Here is a 9,772-nt window from a genome sequence, read left to right on the forward strand (position 1 = left end):
TCATATTTCATAAATATATTAATAAACTCACATAACAATGCTATGAGATAGGTACTCTTATTATGTCCATTTTGCAGTCTAGAAAACTGAGGAAAAGAAAGGTAAATTCCCTATTCAGCTAGTGTAGTGAGTGGCAGAGCTAGTGTTACTTTTTTTGTCCCAGACTCTTTGTTTTGGTGTCCCCCTCACTGAGAGGAAAGAAAGAGCTTGGAGTTAAGAAGTTACACATCACCTGGAAATGGAACATAAACCTGGGTGGATGCTACCCTACCTCTTCCCCCTGCATTCATTCTCAGTAGGGTGAGATGGGTTGCTGGGTCTGTTGTGCTCAGGACCAGTGGGGACTGAATCCAGGAGGGTCCATTGGATGGAAAATTACTAAGAGGAGACATCAGAGGTAGGGGTATTCTTGCTAAACTGGTCTAACAAGATCCTTACCTGGGCAGGCAGGCCAGTCACTTAGACATCAAAGATGGGGGACGAAGCACACCAAATAGCAAGGGTGTCAGGGGTTCTTGCTCAACTGACTCATCAGGATTCTTGCTAAAATCCCACCAAATAGGCCCGAGACAGGACGAGGTCAACACTTCCTAGAGAAAGGGGCTTGGAGAGAGAGGTACCTGGCCAAAGTTTGGTCAATGAGAGTCTTGGTCAACACACACACACACACACAGCAGGTTTGCCTCCCTGCATTCCCTCTAGTAGTACTTCTTTTCTAAGAAATTCGGGTAAGTTTAGTACTCTTGCCTGGAAATTCCCATGGACAGAGCAGCCTGGTAGGCTGCGGTCCATGGGGTCGCTAGGAGTCTGACACGACTGAGTGACTTCACTTTCCCTTTTCACTTTCATGCATTGGAGAAGGAAATGGCAACCCACTCCAGTGTTCTTGCCTGGAGAATCCCAGGGACGACAGAGCCCGGTGGGCTGCCGTCTATGGGGTCACACAGAGTCGGACACAACTGAAGTGACTTGGCAGCAGCAGCAGTGATCAGAAGAGTTCGAATCAAGACTCCAGTTGCCTTGTCCTTCCTTTTCATCCTTGACCTCTTTTTCGTGGACTCCCTGAGAAGGTGCTGGTTAGTTGGGGAAAGCAAGACAGAACCATCTCCTGGGGTCCGGTCACTAGCATTAGGTCTCAGTGCCTGGGACAGGTGGACAAGAAGCAGGAAATGCAGAGCAAGTACCAGTTTCAAGGAGAACTTAAATGGCAACCCACTCCAGTATCTTGCCTGGAAAATCCCATGGACAGAAAAGCCTTGTGGGCTACAGTCCATGTGGTCGCAAAGAGTCGGACACGTCTGAGCGACTTCACTTTCACTTCAGTGTTCATTTTAACATGTTTTCAACTGCATAACAGTGTGGCAGAGAGGAAATCAGTGCCACCAAGGACTTCCTGCCGTGATTTCAAAGGATGTTCAGCATCCCTATAGATCTAAGCATACAGCAGTGTCAAGAAAAATGGAAAAATTCTGAATGTGCAAGATTATTGAGTATTCTCTCAGTGAAATGCAAGATACTGTCTCGAAGACCCTCCTAGGGTTGTCTGATTCATTAGAGGCCTGTCCTTTCTTGGTCTTCAAAGATTTTGCAACTCTGCAGAGACAGACTTTAACTCATGGAAAGCTGAGAGTGATGCAAATGATTCCTGTCCATGAAAAATCAAATGAATTTTGTCCTGTGTGTGTCGGGCCGGGGAGGGGGGGTGGGCACTGATTTTCACCCTGTGGAAGAGGCTGTTTTTGTATCTAACAGCAAATTTAAATCAGCATTTCTGATTACCTATATGCATAACTGGACTTTGGCTTTGCCTTTGAACTAGTTATAAATCTTATTTGTTGTTGTTGTTATTATTTAGTCACCAAGTCATGTCCAACTCTTTTGTGACCCCATGGACTATAGCCCACCAGGCTCCACTGTCCATGGGATTTCCCAGGCAAGAATACTGGAGAAGTTTACCATTTCCTTCTCCAGGGGATCTTCCCGACTCAGGGATCAAACCCACATCTCCTGCTTGACAGGCAGGTTCTTTACCACTGAGCTACCAGGGAAGTCCAAAATCTTACTAGTTCTCTCAATATTCATGAATAAAGTGTTTGATGTGTATTCAGTTTGTGTGAGAATCTTAGTTTTACCTTTCTAAAAAATTATTCTCTGACAATAGATAGCTAATAATAAAAATCCTTTCTTTCTCTTCTGTTCTAGGGTATGATATTTAGATTAGACCAGATGCCGGATCATGCTGACTCTCAAAAAGAGCTAGCTTTAAAAGTAAATAAAGTCTTAAAAGAGTCCTTGCAAGGGGACTAGGGATTTATTTATTTCCTTATTTACTTTATTGAAGTGCAGTTGGTTTATAAGGGTTGTGTTAATCTCTGCTGTATAGCAAAGTGACTCAGTTATACATAGGTTGTTGTTGCTGTTCAATCACTCAGTTGTGTCTGACTCTTTGCAACCCCATGGACTGCAGCACACCAGGCTTCCCTGTCCTTAATTATCTTTTTTTTTCCCTGTCCTTAACTATCTTCCAGAGTTTACTCAGACTCATGTCCATTGAGTCAATGTTGCCACATTCCTGTTTATATTCTTTTCCATTCTGGTTTATCTCAGAATATTGAATATGGTTCCCTGTGCTGTACAGTAGGACCTTATTGTTTATCCATTCTAAATGTAATAGTTTGCATCTATTAACCCCAGACTCCCAGTTCATCCCTCCCTAACCCTGGGACTAAGACTTACAAAGCACCTTTAATTCATTGGTAGAGACTTCCTGGAGCACTAAGACGTACCTGAGCCAACAGGAAAATATCAATTAGCAGTGAAAGTCCAAAGAAAGGATATGAGAGGTATGTCTGCAAGTACACCACGTGTACGCTAGATCTGCACTAGTGGAGTTGGGACAAAATCTTTTTAAGAGAGGGATGGAGAAAACTAATATGGAGAGAGTTCTAAATTCTATTAAGATACTTAGGAACTGAGATTCTTTTTAGTGTACTTTTATAGTCCCATTTACCTATTCTTGCTTTTTTTTGCTTGCACTTTTGGTGTCATATATAAGAAATCATTGTCAAGATCTGTGGAATATCATTCAGTTTTTTCGAAGAAGGAAATCCTGCTATACTGTGACGACATGGATAAACCTAGAGGACATTATACTAAGTGAAATAAGTCAGTCACAGCAGGACAAATGCAGCATGATTTCACTTATATGAAGTATCTAAAATCATCATAGAAATGGGAATAAAATGGTTGCCAGAGGCTAAGGGGAAGGGAAAATAGCGTTACCATACAGTAGGTGTTAAATTTCAGTTACTAGAGATATGCTGTACACCATTGTGTCTAGAGTCAGCAATACTATATTGTGCACTTAAAATTTTTGATAAGAGGATAGATCTCATGTTAAATGTTCTTACCATAATCAATAAAAGTAACAAACTTTAAAAGGAAAAGAATTAGGGACTCTTTAGATTCCAACTTCTCTGTTCTTAATTCACGCATGGCAACATAGACCAAAATGTGGCTGTAACGATGAGGGGGTGGCTGCTGACATTACCAAGCAGCTGTTTCATTTCATGCTCTTGATTTTTGGTCTCCTTTATCCTACTTTACATGAAAAAAAAAAAAAAGATTGGAGGCAGTGAACAGTGGCTAGAGCCACAAACTGCTGACTCTCAACCTTGCTTTTCCCACTGCCCCTGATCTTTTCCACAGACAAAAGCAGACCAGAAATATAACCACCAGGGTAACTAATCTGCTGTCACTAAATAAGTGGCTGAAAGGAACCCCAGGGCTCAACCGGCCAATCTAAAGTCCACTTGCATCTAAGTCACCTGGAGGACTTATTAGAAATGTAGATTCATTTTCTCCTAAAGGTTGTGAACCAGTGGTGATTCAAATATACTTCAAAGTTTGTAGGTCATTACATTTCAGCCCAAATAGCAAAAAGAGGGGAGGATGGTGCTTATCCTTTATGGATCTTAAACATAAGTCAGGACAGATCCAAACTGGACTTCGGGTATCTCGACATGTGGGCCCTCCCCACTGCCCCACTGCCTCTCAGGCACAGTTAAGATGGAGAAATGAAATGAGCGTGATCAAAGTGTTTTGCTCTTCACCATCTGCTTACCATTTTCAAACCATCTGTTCTTCCTCACGAACAATCTTGGCTAATAAGGCACTAGAGAGTGGTGAATAGAGCTGGATTCTCAACCAGGATTTAAATTCTGAAATAGCTTTGAAACTTCCTAGCTTTGAAACCCTGGGTAAGTTGCTTTGTATCTCAGTGCCTCAGTTTTCTCATCTATAATAGTGGCATCTACTATTATTATTGTGAGAGATATTCTAATTAATACAAACTGTGACAGTTTAACACAGCTTGTGTGAATTCAAATTACAATATACAGAGAGTTCATCAATGATTTTGGTAAAGTTGCAGGATACAAAATTAATACACAGAAATGTGTTGCATTTCTACATACTAACAACAAAAGATCAGAAAGAGAATCTAGAGAAACAGTCCTACTTACCATCACATCAAAAAGTATAACATAACTAGGAATAAACCTTCATAAGGAGACAAAAGACCTGTACTCCAAAAACTGTAAGACACTAATAAAGAAATCAAAGATGACAAAAACAGATGGAATGATATGCCATGTCCTTACATTGGAAGAATCAACATTGTCAAAACAATGATACTGCCCAAAGCATTCTATAAATTTGATACAATCCCCCTCAAATTAAAAGTGGCATTTTCCACAGAACTAGAACCAAAAAATCTGAAAATTTGTGTGGGGACACCAAAAAACTCCAAATAACCAAAGCAATCTTGATAAAGAAAAATGAAGCTGGCAGAATAAGTTTCCCTGACTTCAGACTATACTACAAAGTTACAGTCATCAAAACAGTATGGTACTAGCACAAGGACAGACTTACAGACCAGTGGGACAGGACAGAAAGCCCAGAAACAAACCCATGCTGCTATGGTCAGTTAATCTATGACAAAGAAGGCAAGGCTATACAATGGAGGAAAGACAGTCATTTCAACAAATGGTGCTGAACAGCTGCAGGCAAAAAAACTGAAATTAGAACAGTCTTTAACACCATACACGAAAATAAACTCAAAATGGATTGACTACCTAAATGTAAGATCTGATAGTATAAAACTCTGAAGGAAACATAGGCAGAACACTCTGAATAAATCACAATGTCTTTTCCTAGCCATCTCCTACAGTAATGGAAATGAAAACAAAAATAAACAAATGGGACCTAATTAAACTCAAAAGCTTCTGTGCAGCAAGAGAAAACATAAGAAAAATGAAAAGACAACCCTCAGAATGGGAGAAAATGTTTGCAAAAGGTGTGACTGACAAGGGATTAGTCTCCACAATTTATAAACAGCTCGTGTGGCTCAGTATCAAAAAAAAAAAAAAGCCCAATCAAAAAGTGGGCAGAACACCTAAATAGATATTTCTCCAGAGAAGACACATGATGACCAAGAGGCACATAACAAGATCCACAACATCACTAACTACTAGAGAAATGCAGATCAAAACTACAATGAGAGATACCCTCACACCAGTCAGAATGGCCATCATCAAAAAAATCTACAAACAATAAATGTTGGAGAGGGTGTGAAGAAAAGGGAACTCTCCTACACTGTTGGTGGGAATGTAAATTAGTACAGCCATTGTGAAAAACAGTATGGAGATTCCTTAGAAAACTAAAAGTAGAGCTGCCGTATGATCCTGCAATCCCACTCTTGGGTGTATATCCAGAGAAAAGTATGGTTTGGAAGGATACATGCACCCCAACGTTCATTGCAGCACTGCTTACAAATAGCCGACATGTGGAACCACCCTAAATGTCCATAAACAGAGAAATGGACAAAAAAGGATGTGGTGTGTGTGTGTGTGTGTGTGTGTGTGTGTGTATCCAATGAAGTATTAGTCAGCCACTAGAAAGAATGAAATAATGCCATTTGCAGTGACATAGGTGGACCTGAGATTACTAAAGGAGGTAAGCCAGACATAGAAAGAAAATATCATGTATCACTTATATATGCAGAATCTAAAAAAAAAAAAAAAAAGGATACTAATGAACTTACTTATAAAACAGACTCACAGACTCAGAGAGTGAACTTAACCAGTGAAGAAGGGTGAGGGAAAGGGATAGATTGGGACATTGGGATTGACATATACACACTGCTATATTTAAAATAGGTAATCAACAAGGACCTACTATAAAGCACAGGGAACACTGCTCAATATTCTATAATAATCTAAATGGGAAATAATTTGAAAAACTATAGATATATATAGATGTACACACATATGCATAACTGAATATATTTGCTGAAACTAACAGAACATTGTTAACCAACTATGCTGCAGTGTAAAATAAATATTTTGAAAATTATAATTCATATATATATACATGACTACCCCCACAGTACAAGCAGAGAAAAGGTCATGTGAGGACCCAAGGAGAAGGTGCCCATCTACAAGGCCAGGAAGAGAATCTCATCGAAACTGCTGCCATGTTGATCTTGGACTTCTGACCTCCAGAACTGTAAGATAACAAATTTCTGTGGTTTAAGAAAAAAACCAATAGATGTATAGAGTTTAAAACAGAGCTTGATGTGTGTTACATGCCCAGTAAGTATTAACTGTCACCCTTATTATTACTGGCTTCTTGCCTATGATTATTTCTTAAGATATGAGGAGAGTTTAACAATGAATTTGGCAGTCATGGGTATAATACTGAGGCATTTCCCCAGCTACAACCTTAGCCCACTGGCCCCTAACTTCCTCATTTGGCCCTATCAGTCAAGGTCACTGTCCTTGAAGTTCTACCCAGGTGCATGTTCAGTGGGGACTGAGCTTGGTTAGGGCTTGGCAAGAGGCAGACACACACAGTGGACCCCAGCCAGGCCTCTGACACTGTAGTGTCAATGTGGTGCGTCATCGGTAGTTACTTTCCCTTGGTGAGCTTCCAAAAGAATTAAAGGTGTATTTTGGTATTCTATCTCCTGACGAAAATCAGAGTGGCATCTATTAAGACATGACACAGACTCCTCAGATAAGAAAAATCTGAGACATCCCCTTCCCATCGCGATTGGATCTCGTTTTTCTATTACCCCATCCCAAGCTTTCCTACCAGACCCGCAGGTGGAGGACTCTAGAGTGGAGATAAACATCAAGATCAATTCACCACAATTTACAGCAGAAAAGGAGACCTAGACTTCATGTCTTTATAGTATGAATCTCATATTTTTAAAAGAAGATGACATTAAGAAGTGCTAACTACCAAACCAAAGTCTATCATTTAAGTAAAGAGCAATCATTACTTACGACAAAGCTGAGTGTGTTGAAGTATGCCCTGGAAGCAAGAATCACTTTAGATAATGACTCTTCTTGCTTTATAGAGAACTCGTGAGACTTGCCATGCACACTGCATTGAAATGTCATTAAAACCTCCCAAGAATGTCACATTCCCTGCTCCTGGCCACAGAAGTCTTGGACCACCTGCAAGTAAGGCAGACTGGCAAGCATCAGGAATCTCTGAGATGCTGCCTACTCATTAAACAACAGTTATTGGCCCTGTGATGTCCTTGGCCCTGGAGGTCACAGGGGACGTAAGACATTGCTCTGCAGGGCCACTTGCTATCTGCCTGACTTGGAGTAAATAATGCAAATCCCTTTGAACTTCTGTTTCCTTGTCTGGGACATAGCAAGTTAAACAACTTTTTATTAATTAGTTAAATTATTCACTTATTTATTGGCTACACTGGATCTTCACTTCAGTGCATGGGCTTTCTCTAGTTGTGGCAAGCAGAGTTACTCTGTAGTTGCAGTGTGTGGGCTTCTCATTGCGGTGGCTCTTGTTGAGGAGCATGGGCTCTATCAGGCTCCGTAGTCATGACACAGAGGCTTAGCTGTTCTACAGCATATGGGATCTTAGTTCCTGGACCAAAGATTGAACCTGAGTACCCTGCATTGGCACACAAATTCTTAACCACTGGGCCACCAGGGAAGTCCTGGGAGCAAAATACTTACGTATATTAGTGTATTATTATTAGTGTATTATTTTTGGTGGCTCAAGTTACAGAAAAAGCATGACTCAAGCGCTTTATCATCTCACTTATCACCAAGTACACAGGTACGCCACAAAATGGGGCCTGTCTCTGCTGGCTCTGGCCTCCTCCATCTGTGTTGGCTTCCTTTACATAGAAGTACCAGGCAAATGTCCAGGCACCACAGCATCCAGAGCAGGGAGAAGGAATATCTCTTCTTGTGCACACGTGCTAAGTCGCTTCAATTGTGTCCAACTCTGTGCGACCCTATGGGCTGTAGCCCACCAGGCTTCTCAGTCCATGGGATTTTCCAGACAAGAATACTGGAGTGGGTTGGCATTTCCTTCTCCAGCAGATCTTTCCAACCCAGGGATCAAACCTGTGTCACAAAATCTCTTTTTCATTACTAAGGAAGTCTTCCCAAACCCCTTACTCCCACCTTCCAGGATTCTCTCATGCCTCACTGACTTGGGTGTGATCACAAGACCATCTATGACCCAGGCACTGGTGACAGATGTCATGAATGGTTTAAAGTATTCTGCCCTTACCCCTGGACTGAGGGCAGACTCACCCTCCCCAAAGATAGGGTGATAGGAGGACAAAAACCTAAATAATAGGTTCATATGGATGAGGAAGAAGCTGTAGCTGGCTGGTGTGGCCACCAGTGGTGTTTACTACATCACCCCACCAAGTTCTTGGGATAAACAGATGAGAGGGATGAAAATGGCCTACTCAGTGCTTGGCACAAGGAAATAATAGCAGCTGACATTTCTGAGGACTTAAAATGTGCCAGGCACTTTATTTGAATTCTCTGATTTAATCAGTGCCCTGTGAACTAGGAACCATTATTGTGCCCATTTTACAGATATGGAGACTGGAGCCCAGGTGAGTTAAGTAACTTGATCAAGGCAGACAGAGTCTGCATTTAAACTTGGGTACTCTGACTTAAAGTCCTGCTCTCATGCGTCCATTCTCTAAGATTTATTGCACTGAAACAAAAGTCAAATTCATCACCATACCTCTGCCTTAATCTCAAGATATGTGTACACTTTGAGTTCAGTGGGATTCACACACATGAAAAAATTAGAGAGCAATGTAATAGAGCAGCTAGAGACAGTCTCTGAGGTTTAAGAGAGGAAGGATGTAACTGACGCACACAGAGAAAACGGCAGAGGGTGATACTGCCAGGAAGGCAGCAGAAGACAGGCCTCTATGGAGGTGTGATTTGGGAGGCAATGGAAAGCATTCCAGACTGATGCAGCAGCTTGGAGTTTTCAGGAATAAAAGGCTACTCTTACATGACCTAAGCAAAGGACAGTGGAATCCAGAGTGAATCCACTCTGTGGAGGAATGGAGAAGAAGAGCAGGGCTCTGGCCACAATATCTGCTGTAGATTTGGGCTGCACCAAAGGTGGTGTTAGAGTTCAAACTCAAGGTAGCAGTGCACCTATCCTGGCCCCCACAACCCCTTCTCTCCCTAAGAATTACATCCCTGTGCCTGCACTTTGGGTACCCAAGCCTTCTGAATGACTGGAGACCTATACCTAAACGTCACATTCTTATGAAGTGTACCATAGGTTCCTGAGCAGAGAGGACATTAGTATGTTGATGGAGTGCCATCCTCTGAATGGAATTTCCAAGAGGAATCTGACTTGAAGGAGAGGATTTCTCTGTATTTCTTATACCACTTCCTGCAGCACC

This window comes from Cervus elaphus, chromosome 12 (assembly GCF_910594005.1).
Source record: "Cervus elaphus chromosome 12, mCerEla1.1, whole genome shotgun sequence".
Classification (NCBI taxonomy): domain Eukaryota; kingdom Metazoa; phylum Chordata; class Mammalia; order Artiodactyla; family Cervidae; genus Cervus; species Cervus elaphus.